This window comes from Tachysurus fulvidraco, chromosome 18 (assembly GCF_022655615.1).
Source record: "Tachysurus fulvidraco isolate hzauxx_2018 chromosome 18, HZAU_PFXX_2.0, whole genome shotgun sequence".
Classification (NCBI taxonomy): Eukaryota; Metazoa; Chordata; class Actinopteri; order Siluriformes; family Bagridae; genus Tachysurus; species Tachysurus fulvidraco.
The window spans coordinates 15,169,071-15,186,570 of record NC_062535.1 but is presented as its reverse complement, the minus strand read 5'-3'; the positions used below and the strand labels follow the sequence as shown (position 1 = coordinate 15,186,570).

The 17,500-nt window shown below is 42.4% G+C and overlaps 1 protein-coding gene and 1 pseudogene across 8 annotated transcripts in view; one reads left to right on the top strand and one right to left on the bottom strand.

Annotated features, from left to right (window-relative positions):
• LOC113663612 (nuclear factor 1 X-type-like) overlaps window positions 1-17,500 on the top strand; it is a 110,672-nt gene that overhangs the window by 51,383 nt on the left and 41,789 nt on the right. The gene's annotated exons all lie outside the window — the stretch shown is intronic.
• Window positions 14,622-16,515, bottom strand: LOC113663617 (annotated as a pseudogene).

Below are 17,500 nucleotides of genomic sequence, written 5' to 3'. Positions count from 1 at the left end.
TAGATATATAGATATATAGATATATTTTTTTGTCGTTTAGGATCGTAAGGGATCACCGTGACCTCCCGACTGCTTTGTGTTTAAATAAAATAAAGACTCGGTTCAGCGTCCGGTGTAAATCAGACGTACGTCAGTGGAAGTCGTGTAAATAAAAGACGTAGATTTTTATTACAAAAACAGGAGGAACGGGAGGTTATTATGTCCACGCAGCTGATCCAGATTCAGCGTTTATTCTCCTTTTGTCACCAGTCGAAATCTTACTGTACCTGGTTTCTACACATCGTGACATCAATTAAAAGAAGCTTTTAAATGTTAAATATATTCACAGTGATTTAAACAACAAGCGGTAAGCGTACGGTAAGCAGGAGGTGTCGTGTAGTGATGAGTGATAAGCAGTAACTATATTACTGTTCTGTACAGGATTCATATGTGTTGGTTATTCGGCTGTAAATCAGGTGAGGCAACTTTACAGAGGTGTTTCTGATTTTATAGTTTTAATACATAAGTTTTTTTTTTTTTTAAAGTTCAATGACCTTTTTTTAATATCTAAAGCAAACACTAAGATGTTTGGATAGGTGTGTTTTTTGTTTTTATTACTAACCATTCAGCGTTATTGAGGTTCAGTGTTTCAATATTTGGTGCTCAGTTTTGCAGCAGAGGAAATTTGAAGTCACACTGTTTAAGAGGTGTGAAATGTGTGGCTTCGGCCATTTTAGGTCTTTCCTCCGCCTCTCGGGGACCGTCCCAAACCATGCCAAACCCGGAATTTGGAACAAAACGAAGCCCGGAGGGAAAGAGAGGCGGAAAAAGTGAAAAAAGAAAGAAAGATTACAATGTAGAATGCAAAATGTACAATTTTGCTTAGCATTGATGTTTTGTAAATATGGAGCATAAAGGACAGTGGAATATTGGACTGTGTGTGTGTGTGTGTGTGTGTGTGTGTGTGTGTGTGTGTGTGTGTGTGTGTGTGTGTTTGTGTGTGTGAGAGAGAGAGAGCGAGAGCATTACACGCTGATGTGTAAAAAAAGAATGACAGACAGATGACAGAGTGTTGAAGCTTTGTTAGTCACTCAGCTCTAGACACGGCAAGATAGCCAACACACACACACACACACACACACACACACACACACACACACACACACACACACACACACACACACACACACACACACACAGAATTACATCATACCACAGTTTAAATTTTATTTCAGCACCTCACTGCAGGCTCTCACAAGATTAATGAAAAAATAATGTCCAGCTTTCAGAGAAGAAACAGAAAGAGAAAAGCAAAACAAATCTTTAAATCTTTTCTAAATCTCACTTCTTTGGCTGCGCAGCAAGTTTGGAGTCAGAGTGCTGCGTCCTGCTGGGGTTCAGACCAGAGTGCACACACACACACACACACACACACACACACACACACACACGCACGCACACCACAGACCGGCCAAGTGTCGTACTAACTGTAAGTTGGAAACAGTGAAAAATAGACAATGCAAAAGTTCATCACTGTAACACACACTGTAGCACACACACTCACACACACACTGTAGCAAACACACGCACACACACACAGTAATACACACTGTAGCACACACACTCACACACACACTGTAGCACACACACTCACACACACACAGTAACACACACTGTAGCACACACACTCACACACACACACAGTAACACACACTGTAGCACACACACTCACACACACACTGTAGCACACACACTCACACACACACTGTAGCAAACACACGCACACACACACAGTAATACACACTGTAGCACACACACTCACACACACACTGTAGCACACACACTCACACACACACAGTAACACACACTGTAGCACACACACTCACACACACACAGTAACACACACTGTAGCACACACACTCACACACACACTGTAGCACACAGACTCACACACACACAGTAACACACACTGTAGCACACACACTCACACACACACAGTAACACACATTGTAGCACACACACTCACACACACACTGTAGCACACACACTCACACACACACAGTAACACACACTGTAGCACACACACTCACACACACACTGTAGCACACACACTCACACACACACAGTAACACACAGTAGCACACACTGTAACACACACTCACACACTCACACACACACTGTAGCACACACACTCACACACACACTCACACACACACAGTAACACACACTGTAGCACACACACTCACACACAGTAACACACACTGTAGCACACACACACACACACAGTAACACACACTGTAGCACACACACTCACAGACAGAGGTTTTAATTTCACAATATTGTGTGTGAAGGTGAATTCAGCATACTGTGTTTATGAACACATGGCTATAGTATAGCAGTGATGTGATGTTGTTGATGATGTTGATGAGGATGATGATGATGAGAATGAGGAGGATGAGGATGATGATGATGTCATTTCAGCGTAATAAATATCTAATTTTTCACCATGTTTAAACCTACCTTTACTCATACAACAGACATAAAACCACAAATTTTGCTATTTCAGGATTGCAGTATGTTAATGAAGACACTAAGAAGCTATAGCACGGGATGAGAGAGACAGAAACGGAGTGAGTGTGAGAGAGAGAGAGAGAGAGAGAGAGAGAGAGAGAGAGAGAGAGAGAGAGAGAGAGAGAAGGGTACAGCCCAGTCTGCCGTTTCTTTGGCATTGGTCTCAGTGAGCTGTGTGTAGAAGGTGCCAGAAGCTCCTCTCTGCCAACCTCTCTCCCTCTGATCCTCTCTCTCTCTCTCTCTCTCTCTCTCTCTCTCTCTCTCTCTCTCTCTCTCTCTCTGTCTGTTTCTCTCTCTCTCTTTCTGTCTGTTTCTCTCTCTCTCTCTCTGTCTCTCACTTTCTCTCCTTCTGTCTGTTTCTCTCTCTCTCTCTCTCTCTCTCTCTCTCTCTCTCTCTCTCTCTCTCTCTCTCTCTCTCGGAGCACTCAATTCTTGCCTTAACCCTCCGCCTTATCCTCCACAACACTTTTTTTTTTGACAATTAAGCACAACACAAGCCTCGTCTGTGTCACGTCATTCATCCCGTTCAGCATTAACGTGTATGACGAAGGCCAGAAATTCACAAGATTCCCGTTCACGTCTCCGGGTGAAATCTACTTCAGTGTCATGTCACTCATCGACTGGAGGCCGGTTAAAGCTGCTGCTTTAAGGACTTGTATCCTATCATTAGCGACGTCAGCTCTCGAAACACTACGCACAGTAACAGTTCATTTCTATCGGTTCCACTAGAGAGGATTGAGTTGCGTGAACGTCTTGTCTGTGAATCGTCTTCTAAGAGTTCCTAAGAGAGACATTTTAAATCGTTGACTCTCTTAAATTGAGCGCAGTCTTAATGGTCGTCCTTGTTCCTGGATCTGGAATGTTTTAAGTAAAAAATGTTCACAATTGTTTGTGATAACAAACACTGTGGGCTGTGGGTTCAAATCCCAGAGCTACCAAAGAGACAAGAGCCTAAATCCCCGTGTGCACAGTACCACCACTGTGGACATCACTCTGGATAGGATTTGACACCTTGCTTCAGAATAAACTCTGACCCGTTTCAATAAGCACATCCTATCAAACCGGACCAGACCAAAGCCGGAACTTGCGTCGTCGAGCAACGTTGGTGAAAATGAATCTCAGCTAGCTGCAATGACACAGCTTTAACCTTTACTCATCATTTTGTTCAGAAATGTGACAAAAGAACATGAGCTTTCCTTTCCTCCTCTTGGTTTACGCCGTGCGGAGGAGAGGAAAGCTTGCTGTGTGAGTTGTTTACACACTTAACAGGATAATAGAGTGAGAGAATGAAAAAGCCGGCTAGTGTATCAGTGTCTGTGTGCAATTGTGTGTGTTTGTACAGATGTCTGTCATACTATAAGCTCCTCACTGATTACCTGTGTGTGTGTGTGTGTGTTTGGATGGTGGCATGTACATTTATGTGCATGCATGTGTGAAGTTTGGTGTCGTCTGGCACCCGAAACTCCGTCTGGTGTCCGGGTCGCGGCCTCTGGTTGCCATGGCAGCGTAGGACAGCATTCGCGGTGACCGATGCCGTGGTCCAGACGATAGTGCCAGCTTTACTGCGGTGCATGCGTGTTTGTGTTCGTGTGTGTGTGTGTGTGTGTGAGTGAGTGAGTGTGTGTTGCGTACACATCAGTTTGCCAGTAAGACTTGGGTGCCAACTAGCTGCTAATGCCTCCAGTCACACCTTCGTCTGGTGTAAAGTCAGACAACGAAGGACATACCGTATGAAAGGACTTTATTATTGAATTCATTGCAAATGCTTTAAATAAAGCTTTTATTGTAAGATTTATGATTTCAGCATTGTTATATTCCCGTTCGTAAAGAGTCTGATTTGGATCATCTTTTAAGTGCCTTTTTCCTAGAAGTTTATTTTATACTTTTTCTGTAGCAATAAGTTGACACACTTGCTATCCGTCCTGCGGCCTTTCCAAAGAAAAAACTCTAAGCGCCCAAACAGCCCCCCAACACACACAGACACACACACACACACACACACACACACACACACACACACACACACACACACACACACACACACAAACAAGCCATTCCTCATCAGCGATTGGCTTTGATTTCGACTGGTGTCATGGCAACCGTGTGTCCCAGTAAACCTTGCTTGGGCAAAATCCAAGGTGCGAAGAGGGCACTGACGGTCGGCATGGAGACATCGGCCGTCTGGTGACATGGCCACCGTGCTTGGGAGAGGTGTTGGGAAGAGCAGCGTCCCGAATATCACATGATACAGAGCGGAAAGAGGGATGGAGAGACTGTATATAGAGAGAGCTGGCAGGTTGCGTTGATCTATGCAACATGGCTCTGCGCCCAGATTCGACTCCTACATGGACAAGAGACAGAGAGTCAGTGTGCGAGAGAGAGAGAGAGTGTCTCTGTGTGTGTGTGTGTGTGTGAGGGGGGAGAGAGAGAGAGAGAGAGAGAGCACTATATAGTCTACTGTATATACACTTGGTTATTTTGAGTGTCGTCTGAAACGAAATGTTCGGCTTCTATAATCACAAACACATTTCCAGTCAGAGTCTAAAGCTCAGCCAAGTTGTACAGGAACAAAAGCTGCTGAAGGTGTAGCCATGATAAAATAACCTGCGCTTTTGTTCATAAGAAACTAATAAAGAACTGTATAGAGAAAAGTGTTTAAATAGACAGCACCGCTACTCCGAGGCCCTGGATTCGTCCTGATCCTGTCTATAATCACTCAGGATCCTAAATGGAGGAGCAGGAGTTCAAATTTACGCTGATCATCTTGTGTATAGCAGTTGGCCCAGGTCTTAAACTCTATGTAGTATATAGTATATAGTATATAACACTATGTTCTATATATATATATATATATATATATATATATATATATATATATATATATATATATATATATATATATATATATAATACACACGCACATAGAGAGAGAAAGAGAGAACACACGTGTACATCAGGAGGTCAGATCGGGTCAGCGAGGGCTATTTTTAAGTCACACTTGGAAAACACACAGATGTGTTCAGACGCAGTCTTTGTCTTGGCACAAAGGCAGTTATTACATTGAGAGAGAAAGACAGAGAGAACCAGAGGGAGAGAGAGAGAGAGAGAGTCAAAGTGAGACAGAGTGAGAGACAGACAGAGACATGCTCAATGAGAGACAAAAACACACAAATATAGAAAGACAAGCACAGAGAGTGAGACAGGGACATGGAGACAGAGTGGGAGAGATAGAAAGAGAGAGAGAGAGAGAGAGAGAGAGAGAGAGAGAGTCAAAGTGAGACAGTGTGAGACAGGGACATGGAGACAGTGAGAGAGAGAGAGAGAGAGAGAGAGAGAGAGTCAAAGTGAGACAGAGCGTGAGACAGGGACATAGAGACAGAGTGAGAGAGATAGAAAGAGTGAGAGTGAGAGAGGTAGAAAGAGTGAGTGAGAGAGAGAGAGAGGGAGAGAGAGAGAGAGACAGAGAGAGAGTCAAAGTGAGACAGCGTGAGACAGGGACATGGAGACAGAGAGAGAGAGAGAGAGAGAGAGAACAAGAGAGAGAGAGAGAGTCAAAGTGAGACAGAGTGATAGACAGACAGAGACACGCGCTAATGAGAGACACATACACACAAACATAGAAAGACAAACACAGAGAGTGAGACAGGACATAGTGAGAGAGAGAGAGAGAGAGAGAGAGAGAGAGAGAGAGAGAGAGAGAGAGAGAGAGTGAGACACAGAGACATTGAGAGAGAAAGGCACAAACACACACAGTGAGTAAGAGAGACAGAATCCCAGAGAGAGAGATTATGGTTTAGACCTACAGCATTGACTCTGTAATATTGCTGTACTCAGTTTCAATGCAGGATAAATATGATATATACAGTAATGTCCTACTTGTGGATACACCGGTATTAAATCACCCCCCCTCCCTCTCTCTCTCTCTCTCTCTTTCCTGCTCTGCGTCTGCGTAGTATTTGTCTTGGGTTTGATCGTACCGCCTGATCCTTTCACACACACACATGGAACCCATCTGAACGGGTTCGGTTTATTTATGTTTTGTTAATTCTCTGGCCATCGTTCATCACCTAAACAAAACCCAAACCTCAAATCTCTCCTTCTGACAAACTCCTCCTCCCGACTCGCTCGCGTACATGTGGTCATCAGATGGAAGCATCTCGCTGCCGCCATCAGAGCTTTTTTCGGATTTTTTTTTTTTAATAAAAGAAATAATTAAGGTGTGTAGTAAGAGCATAAGACGCGCGCTGGCCAATCGGAGACGAGCTTTTGTTTTCCGTGGACCTGCTAATCAAACTGTACTGTTTACACGTTAATTGTTCTTTCACAGTTGATAATGATGCTGATGTCTTTTTCAAAGCAGGACTAAAATAGTGAAGAACAGCTTACATTTTTTCTGCTTTGGCACTCATGTAGGTCCACCTGCCAACACACACACATATACACACACACACACACACACACACCTGGGCCTCATTGACGCAGCGCAGGTTTTCCCAGAGTGCCACAGTTGCAGAGGAAGTGGACATGTTACCTGGATCACTGCTTGGCAACACTTGCTGCCAAAGAATTCTGCCAATCGGCACCAATCACGCTGCGACCGTAGTGTTATTATTGTTGTTGATATTATTGTCTCCGCCGCCAGAAAGAGACGCATGAGTGCTTTCTCCGTGTAAACAGTTGTCGTGTCTATCCCGTTCTGTACAACTCACATTTTTGTCTCGTGACTCAAGCTGAAATCAGCTACACATCGACTAAATCGTTGCGTTTATTGATTATGATTTATTATTTTCAATTGTATTCTTATCATCAAACTCCTGCGTACGTTCTAGCAGTGAATGCTATTTTTTTTTCCAGATCCTCCGGTGCGTTTATGTCTATGTTTACATCACAGCGTTAACTAGAAACACGGGGATAATGAAAAAGCCATTAGCACTCGACAGCATCCAAAATGCTACAGTGTAAGATTCAGCTCCCTCAGTTTGCCTCCACAGTCTCACACGTCTCACACGGGTTGTGTTTGTGAAACGTCAATGCCGATAAAGTGAGGTTTGGAAAAAAATAAACACAGAGAGTGTGTGTCAGTGGGAGCTAAAGAAGATCATGATCTCTCTTTCACACACACACACACACACACACACACACACACACACACACACACACAAAGGTGTGGCGGTGCAGAGTTTGATGTTTCTGCATAGTATCATTTCATTGCTGTGCCTGGAGGGGTGTGTATGCGAGTGTGTGTGTGTGTGTGTGTGTGTGTGTGTGTTTGAGAGGTTATTTAAGGTTTAAGGTATGCTTACCTTGCATGGTGGTGTTTATTCAGTTGGTACGATGAAGACAACAGATTAAGTAATTTGTTTGCAGTATAAGTAGAAGGTTATTATGGTACAGTAGCAGAAAGTCCTGAATAACCGACAAGAGAATTCTGGAACAATCCACAGATGTATTCCAGGATCTCTAAAAGAAAATATGTGAATTCTGAGTATCAAAAAAAAAAAAAAAAGTAAATAAAAGCGTCAGAAGGATCATTAGAGGGAAATAAAAAATTCCATCGATGGAATTCCAAACTTTTCCCCAATATAAACTTCATGATTTTTTCTTCATGATACGTTCCTGAATGATATTAGAGAATTCCGAAAATAGCTCATAGTTAAACGTCAGAGCGATCAGCGAAGAATACTGGAGCAATCACCGGTGAAGTACGGCGCGACGGACGGATAGAGAATTTCGGGATTTCAGAATGATCAGCAGAGAATTCCTATAAGATTGAATTTGCTAAAACAATCCACTGATAACTTCCAGAATAATTTCAGAGAATTCCAGAATAAACTGCGCCGATTTCCCAACGATGCAGACGATTATTCTGTAACGAAATAAAGAACATCGCACACTGTACAGAACAACAAATTTCACAACGGACGTTTCGCAAAAAACCTGTACAGCAAATTCACAAGAAATTTCACAAAGCAATTTTACAAAAACATAAATAAATGACGTAAGAATTCACAAAACAAATACACATTTTATTTTAACCACGTTCCAGGTAGTGATCCGGAGTCATCTATTAGTCATTACGGGGACTGCCAGGAGCAGCTGTGGCTCGGCGACGCAGGGATATTAACTCCAGGTGTTTTAACGAGTGCGCAGAGAGTTGACTCTTAAAGCACGTTACAGATCAGACGCTTGTAATAAGCGTACTTCTGACACTCTGTGATAGAAGAGAAGCGCTCACAGAGTGTGTTCGTTGGACTGTCGAGGTTCAGGTTAGCTTGTTTAATTCCTGTAAAATACTATAAGCCTCAAAAGACCACATCCTCGGCACTCGGCTAACGACATCATGCTATTAGTGAAAGTCAGAGCCTCGGGCTGCTTGGAGCAGATTCAGCTCAAGCAGCAGGTCTGAACCACATCCTCCATGCAGCGCTACGCCGCCCTCACTCTTAACTGGCTGCAATCGAATTTAGTTGAACTGAATTCAACTGAGCCTTAATTTGAGTTTGCACAAGCGGCGTCATTATGAGGAAACCGGCTAAACATAAATCAGCCGTCTGAATATTGACAAGTCGCAGCCTGAAGAGACGGTGTGAAAGTGAGACGCAGAGAAACGGGAGAGGCGAATGCCGAGGGAGGGAAGGGTGGGATCGAGCCGAGGAAATGTGAAAAAGGAGTGTGAGACGGAGAGAGCGAGCGTTAGAGAGGTAAAGCCAAGGAAAGAGGGAGGAAGACAGAATGTGTGTGTGTGTGTGTGTGTGTGAGTGAGAGAGAGAGAGAGAGAGAGAGAGAGAGAGAGAGAGAGAGAGAGAGAGAGAGAGATACACAGAGCTTTTTTGAGGTCACAGTGCAGAATATCACACTGGAATGTGGAATGCTGAACCAGTGCCAACACAAACACACTACACACACACTAGACACAAACACACACACACACACACACACACACACACACACACACACACACCAGGTCTTAGACGCCCTTCTTTTTAAGGAGGCTTTTTGTTGCAAGGAGTGTCATCCGGCGCACATACTGTACGCCAAGCGGTTGCCGAGCCTCTGACAGACAATCAGAGCAGAATCGGTGGTCCGTAGTCAGTCGTTCTGTCTGAACGATATAATGAAGAATTCCCCCCTACAGAGTGACATACAGACAGCTGCTTTTATCCCGTATCACTCAGTGTCACTGTCCAGGTACCAGTCAGATGGCTAGATGACATTTGCAGATATTCTGTGATATAACATCCGAACGATTGATCGAATTCTCAAATCTGATTGGTCAGAAGGTGTGGAATAAACCATATAACCATATAACTCATGTAAGATCATCTCTAAGTTCTTGTAAGATGTTACCGTATCCATAGTAACGGTGCATTTGCAGGGAGTTTTGACATAAACAATTTTACAATCAGTTAATGTTTATCAGAGTTTTTAACCTATTGATTTTGCATGAGAAGTCTTTCTCTCTTACTTTCTCTCTCTCTCTCTCTCTCTCTCTCTCTCTCTCTCTCTCTCACTTTCTCTCTGCCTCTCTCTTACTTTCTCTCTCTGCCTCTCTATCCCACTTTCTCTCTCTGCCTCTCTATCCCACTTTCTCTCTGTCTCTCTCTCACTTTCTCTCTCTGTCTCTCTCTCTCACTTTCTCTCTCTGCCTCTCTATCCCACTTTCTCTCTCTGCCTCTCTATCCCACTTTCTCTCTGTCTCTCTCTCACTTTCTCTCTCTGTCTCTCTCTCTCACTTTCTCTCTCTGCCTCTCTATCCCACTTTCTCTCTCTGTCTCTCTCTCTCACTTTCTCTCTCTGCCTCTCTATCCCACTTTCTCTCTCTGTCTCTCTCTCTGTCTCTCTCTCACTATCATTTTTTTTGACATTTGTAGTTCCACATGTATTTTAGAGGAAGAGAAACTGGAAGAATTGCTCGATTATCCAAACACCAAATGGTACAACCGTGTAAATCTAAGGCCGCTCTGTAAATAAGGCAGAAAGAGAAAGCAGAAAACATTAAAAAGAAAAAAAAAGACAAAAAAGGAAGGAAACGAAGTCTTTTCTGCCAAGAAATTACCTCATTGTGTATCCATAATTTTAAGGCCAAAGAGAAAGTCAGAAAGCACATTTGCTATTAATTTAACCTTCGGAGAGCAAGCTGTGAAGCAGCAGGGCACTAGACAGGTAAAAAGTGATGAAGAAAGGGAGAGAGGTGTGTGTGTGTGTGTGTGTGTGTGTGTGTGTGTGTGTGTGTGTGTGTGTGTGTGTGTGTGTGAGTATTGATGATAGGTTTTCCCGGTCTGTTCGGGACGAGGCCGATTTTCCATTTGTATCATTTCCCTGTGAAAGGAGAAGAGGACTACACAGCTGAGAAAGATATTACCTGATAAAGATAGGTATTATCATCCCTTTGTGTGTGTGTGTGTGTGTGTGTGTGTGTGTGTGTGTGTGTGTGTGTGTGTGTGAAAGAGAAGGAAAGAGAGAAAAGGAAAATAGTGATCTAATGCTTGACCACAAGAAGCTGTTTATCCGACGGAAAGCCGCTTGCCCCGCAGGAGTTCTCATTTAATCAACATTATAAATTGTTTATAAAACTCTCGCGGTCGAAATTTGCCCGAAGTGAAACACTGATTTGTGTATGCTTGGCTCTCTAAGCAACATTAAAAAAAAATCATATCATGCTAAAAAATGTTTTTTGTGAGAAGCATTAAGTAGTGACATAAAGCCAGAGTGTTGTTCATTCTGTTGGGCCAGAGACAAACTTCTCTTTTCATCTGCTTTCTATTTTTCACGCCATCAATCAATGTGACGTGGCATAAAACTCGGCCGGTGCGGCCATGTTTTTTACAGATCAGCATCAGCCCAAATTGTCCTGAATAAGAGGATGTGTATCGTCCATCGGTCCATTTCAATACAATCACTTCATAAAATGTGAACGATTGAATTGTTTGATCACAAGAGTCACATAGAACTCAGCTCATTAACTCATGATCACTTGTGTAACATCAACGGGGGACAAAATACACTGAACATTTTCGAGCATTCGAGAATTAAATGTTAAATATTCAAATATAAACTATTAAAAATGAAATATTTCAAACTGACAGAAAGAGCCAGCGCTACGTGACTAGCTACTGCACTAAACAGTCCGACAAAAGGAAATTCTGCAAACTCACACATTAGCACATTAGAACTGAAGACAAATCTCACCTAGATAAGATCGAGATCATTTAGCTTCCTAGCCAGTAGAACAAACTCAATTACAAATGTCTAACTCTTTACTAACAACCACATTAAATATACTCAGGGCTGTCAAGTGTCACGCATTGAGAGTGACAGTCACTCATGTCTGTCTTTTGTCACGTTCTCTCACCACACATCGTATTTCTCACACAGAAAAACCTTTTGACTATTTATCATATAGTAAAACATAATGTATCCCAAAATGTATCAGTCCGCACCGCTGTCTCTATGGAACCAGGCAGGAATCAAGCGGGCAGGCAATTATTTACAGGGATTTTAGAGCAGCGTAACAGATATTATGTCATCGGGTAGGCGTGGCCTATTTGATAATCTAACCCTAACACTAACCCTAACCATAACCGTAGTTTTTGGTTGTTTATTTGTCGAAAATAAATCTACCTGTATGACTGTTTTGTCCTTCGTAGTAGTTTTTATAAAGAGGACGTTTTTCCAAGACCTCCGTAAACACGCCCACTTTAGGAAACCCCTGGAATTTAGTGAATGCCGAATCAAGCGCGTCATCACTGGAGTTCTTAGTCGAGTCTGACGCTTATCAGCCAATCAAAAAAAGAGGCTACACAATAGCCAATCAGAAAATAGCACTATTGTATCTGGGAAAGATTTAACGCAACAACCAATGAAAAAAAAATGCAAATCCTGGAATTGTTCAGCATCATCAAAATGTCTTCAAAACTTCAGAGCCCTGCATACTGTTTACAAACTATACAGTAACTAGCACACAAGCTAATTTACAAAAATGCCCTAGCTAGCAAATGTAACAAGCTAATTTACAAAAATGCCCTAGCTAGCAAATGTAACAAGCTAATTTACAAAAATGCCCTAGCTAGCAAATGTAACAAGCTAATTTACAAAAATGCCCTAGCTAGCAAATGTAACAAGCTAATTTACAAAAATGCCCTAGCTAGCAAATGTAATAAGATAATTTACAAATCCCAGCTAGCAAATTTAACATTATCATTCGCTAAACATAACCAGCGAGCCAATTATAACGAGCTAACTTACAAACCATGACAAAATCATCAAACCGTCTTAGATACAAAACACAAAATTGCTAAACAAGTTTCAAATAAATCGAAACTTTATTCAACATACAACTTTAGATTTGATGAATTTTAAAGGGAACGACAAATGAACAACGTTGTTGCAAAGTTTGGTTAAGAATAATCCGAAGGTCAAAGTGTACATGCAAAAGTCTGTTTATTCTCCTGTAATAAATAATCGAATATTTTACAAATCATCTAAAAGACTTTCAGTAACCAAGTCCAGTTTCTCCAGAGTTATTTTCTTCTCACGTGTTACAGCACGTTAAAACGAACAGAACGAACGAGTCACATCGAACAAGTGTCTAAAAATATTTTCAACCCAGAATTAACCCAGAAAATCTGTGAATTAAAGAAACTCCCACATTCCCTCTATGGTCTTCAGCTGTCAGGGACATCCCTGAGCATGTGGAGGTTATCAGACACCTGTGACGATGAGAAATGCTGCTTATATTTCTAATATATGAGATCTGAATATATCGAGTTGTGTAAAATATAGAGTTTTATCAAGGGACATTCTCACAAAGTAGCTTTACAGAAATACATCGATTCAGGATAGGAACCAAAACGTATACGTTCATCCTGAACGAGGAGCCAGAGACGACAGGGGTGAGGAAAAACTCCCTGAGATGACATGGGATGCACTTACAGTATTTCCAGGGAATTCAGAACAACGGAACAGATATTGCGTCATCGGGTAGGCGTGGCCTATTTGATAATCTAACCCTAACCCTAAACCTAACCCTAACCGTAGTTTTTGGTTGTTTATTTGTTTTTGAAAATAGCTTAACTGTAAGATAATAAAGCATAATAGATATAAAATATAAAATCTACCTGTATGACTGGTTTGTCCTTCATTATCCATCGTAGGTACGCTCTTTTTTTTTTTTTTTTTTTTTGAAAGAGGGTGTTTTTCAGAGACCTCCAGAAACACGCCCACTTTATGTCGTGGTAACGAAACCCCTGGAATTTAGTGAATGCCGGGATGACATGAGAAAGAAACCATAGGGGAGCCATTCTCATCTGCGGGACACCGGAGAGGGTGATTAGTAATTGTTTTTCTCCGGTAACTGTAAACTTTATGCTCAAAATGTGTGACTTGGTTAACCAGAACATTCAGTCGAGTTTTAATGGTTAGTTTGGTTAATAATCGCTTTATCGGTATGAAAAATCCGAACGGATGATCCGCAAGACACGAGAAGTAAAGACACAAAACAGACACGAGCGTGGAAGTCCTCCTTATGAGCAGTAGAACGTAACGTAGAGTTCTTCATTCTTCCTTCTCCAGTCATTCTGAAATACTGCCACTGATTTCGATCTTTATTTATTTAGTCAGACTGTTCCGATGTTGTTGTAGAGTTGTTTAGGGCATATTAGCATGAGGTGTGTTTATCGCTGCAGTTTATTGCTTATTGTTCTCTGTGTTACCGCTTCTGTCGTTTTCGCCTGAGAGCCTTTTCTCGTGGAAGCTTGTGTCTTGCACCTTTTTGCATTTGCAGTTCCACGAAATAAAAAAACGCTTAATTCGTAGCCTTAATACAAAATAAAGAAAAATATTCTAGCAAAGAGAAGATGAGTGTGTGTGTGTGTGTGTGTTCTCATGTGGGAACGTCATGCTTTTCCGTCGGACACATGGAGTCCTGTTGGTTCAAAGGTATACAGAAATATTTCGGCTTTATGGCTAAATAGTCAGACGGCTGGTTTCTTTGAATCAATCCCCACTTTTCTGTTTTTTTCACTCTGAGTGAGTGAGTGAGTGAGTGTTTTTTTAAGGGTATTTCAATGCTTTGCTGTTTTTCCGGTACTTTGTTAGTCAGACTAACTCAGTTCACCCAGTTTTACTTGAAAAACATATTCTGTGACACGTTTTTTTTTCAGATTTCACTTCATGTTTTTATTAATAAATTATCCTCTGCGTTCACTTAATACCAGGAGTCCATGATGCGCCTCATGCTCATGAATCTCATGCCACCGTAGTCCCTGAAGTTGCGATACTCTCCAGGGCCGAAGTACCACATCTTGCCTCTGTAGTGAGGATTCTCGTACATGAGCCAGTGGCCGTCCATCACGTTGCAGGACATGCAGCCGCTGGACCAGTGGTAGCGATCCGTGAAGGAATCGCAGTCATCCGTCGCCTCCATCATCTGCCCCATGAAGTTGTCTCTCTCGTAGATCCTCATCCTGTAGGATCCCCTGTACTGTTATAGGAAGCATGATTAGTTGCTATAAAACACACCAACACATGGCGAAGAAAACATCATTTAGAGATGATGATAATAATAATAATCTTCATCCTACCATGGGGATCATGCGACAGGATTTGATGCAGTTGTTACCCCAGCCCCACATGCTCATGTAGTCAGCGTACTCGCCTCGTCTCATGAAGTACTGGTTGCCCATGTAGTTGGGCCGGTCGTACACCATCCAGCAGCCGCTCTCCACCCTACACGAGTGGCAGCGGCTCATGTAGCTGGACATATCCGAGCAATCGCCGCTGCACTCATAGGAGCGGCCCTGGAAGTTCCTGTCCTCGTAGAAGATAACCTATAGATCAGAGCACAGAGAGGAAACTTAACATGAAATGATGACACTGGCATGACGATGCTTCGTTAAATCAGTACAAACCAGTTTGCTTACCTTGCCCATGGTGATGATACCGGTGTCTGTGTGTCCCAGCACTTGCCTGGTGATGAACTGATACTGAGCTTCAGTTTAAACTCTGCCATTTATACCTGACCGAACCCCAAAGAGCGCATACTTCCTATTGTATAAAATCCTGACCAAGCAAAAACACACAGAGGCCACCACACTGTTTGTGCCACATGTCACATTTCCAGTCTCCAGAAGACTTTAGAATGAGCGCCACAAGCAAGACAAAACTGCTGAGCTTTCTTTCTTTCTTTCTTTCTTTCCTCTTTTGCCCCATACAGTCTACGGCTAATCTGTGTTTCGTACACAAAAAACAAGCTATAGAAATCCTAACCTACAGACCGTTTCTCTAACACGGGCTCTTCTGCCATTAAATAAAACCAAACAAAAGCATACCGTTTTACATCATCGTAGCACGATGTAACAGGCGATCGATTAATCGAGGTGTTAATTAACGTGGTTTGCTAAGCTCATGTCTAACGTAGCTAGCTTACCGCTTAGGGAGTTACACCGCTGGTCTAACAGCACTTTAATCATCTTACACTTATTCCGCTTGGTATAGTTTTTAATCCAGGTTTTGTGTGTGTTTTTCAGAAGTGGATTAATGGGGTCAGGATTAATGTGATCCTAATGTTATCCAGTGGTCACGACTCATTAGTGTGTGTGTGTGTGTGTGTGTGTGTGTGTGTGTGTGTGTGTGTGTGTGTGGAATAGGCTGAACAGTAAAATTTTTTATCAGCAGTATTCTACTTAATTAATAATGAAGAATTGTTCCACAGAGAGCTGGGGTTCATGACTAATAGAAAAACAAAACATTTAATTGATTGATTGATTGATTGATTGATTGATATTTATTCCTTGGTTATATATTATTCATGACAGGGTTTGTGTTGATGAAAACTGAAAAAACTAATATTTTGTTAGATACAGTATTAGATATCTGATATGTATAGTAGTGGGTTCTCTCTCTCTCTTTCTCTCTCTCTCTCTCTCTCTCTCTCTCTCTCTCTCTGTCTGTCTCTCTATCTCCCTCTTTCTCTCACTCCCTCTCTCTCACTCCCTCTCTCTCTCTGTCTCTCTCTCTTTCTCTCTCTGTCTGTCTCTCTCTCTGTGTCTGTCTCTCTGTCTGTCTGTCTGTCTGTCTCTGTCTCTCTATCTCTCTCTTTCTTTCTCTCACTCCCTCTCTCTTACCCCCCCCTCTCTCTGTCTCTTTCTCTCTCACTCCCTCTCTCTTACTCCCTCTCTCTTACTCCCTCTCTCTCTCTCTCTCTCTCTCTCTCTCTCTCTCTCTCTCTCTCTCTCTCTCTCTCTGTTTGTTGATGAAAGGACTGACACGTGCTGGGGGTCAAAGGTTAAGAAAGCTGTGTGTGGGGGGGAGCAGCATGAGGTCAGGCTTCTCCCTCATGCTTAACCAGGCATGCCAAAGGTCAAAGGTTACAAAAACTGTGATGCATGGCAGCTGTGTGTGTGTGTGTGTGTGTGTGTGTGTGTGTGTGTGTGTGTGTGTGTGGTACACAGTCTCTGTCTTTTCTTACTGCTTCACGCAAGCGCAATCTAGCTGTTTTTCTCACACCTTCCATCCGTCGTGCTCATCAGACACACAGCTGTCGTCTCTGGTTCAAGTTTAATAGGGGGATCACACAAATAGTCGAGTCAGGTCATCGCGGTCATTTACACTCTCTGCTCTGTGTGTATGTGTGTGTGTGTAGCTGCTCGCTGGTGGTCACACATTGTTATACAGAACCTGTTCTCCATTTAATCCGCTAATCCTGATTTTTCTGGCATTTCTTGTGACATCACTCTGTTTAACAGCAGAAGTTTTGTAAAGCAAATATAGAACTGATTGCATCATGAAGAAGCGTTTATTCTGATTTATACTTATTATTATACTTATACTCAACTGCTCTACTAGCCGATACATATTCAACTAGTGTCGTGGCCTAATGGTTAGAGAGTCTGACTCCTAACCCTAAGGTTGTGGGCTCGAGTCTCGGGCCAGCCACGACTGAGATGCCCTT